Below are 577 nucleotides of genomic sequence, written 5' to 3' on the forward strand. Positions count from 1 at the left end.
GGGGCATGACCCACTTAACGCTGCCACGGGGGTGCCTTTACATGCCTTGACCCTCCTAGGCCCGCCTAGGGCCAACTTGACCCGTCTAGGGATGCCAAGAGGCCGCTTTGACCTACCTAGGGCCGCAAAGGGGCCGCCTAGGGCCGCCAAAGGGACGACATGACCCACCAAGGTGCTGCCTTTACACGCCAAGGGTTGTTTTGACCTCCCTAAGGCCCGCCATGACCCGACTATGGCCGCTAAGAGGCTGCCTTGGGCCGCCATGGGGCCACCTTGACCCTCCTTGGGCCGCCTTGATCCGTCTTGACCCGCCTTGAACCGTGTTGGGCCGCTATGACCCGCCTTGACCCGCCTTAAACTGCCTAGACCCACCAAGGGGCTATCTAGAGCTGCCTTAACCCGCCATGACCCGCCTTAGACCACCTTGGCTCTCCTTGACTCGCCTTGGACCCGCCTTGACTCGCCTTGACCTGTCTTGGCCTGCCATGACCCGCCTTGGACCCACCTTGACCCGCCTTGATCAGTCTTGACTTGTCTTGGCCTGCCATGACCCGCCTTGGACCCACCTTGACTCGCC

This window comes from Fragaria vesca, linkage group LG1 (assembly GCF_000184155.1).
Source record: "Fragaria vesca subsp. vesca linkage group LG1, FraVesHawaii_1.0, whole genome shotgun sequence".
In the NCBI taxonomy this organism is placed as follows: domain Eukaryota; kingdom Viridiplantae; phylum Streptophyta; class Magnoliopsida; order Rosales; family Rosaceae; genus Fragaria; species Fragaria vesca.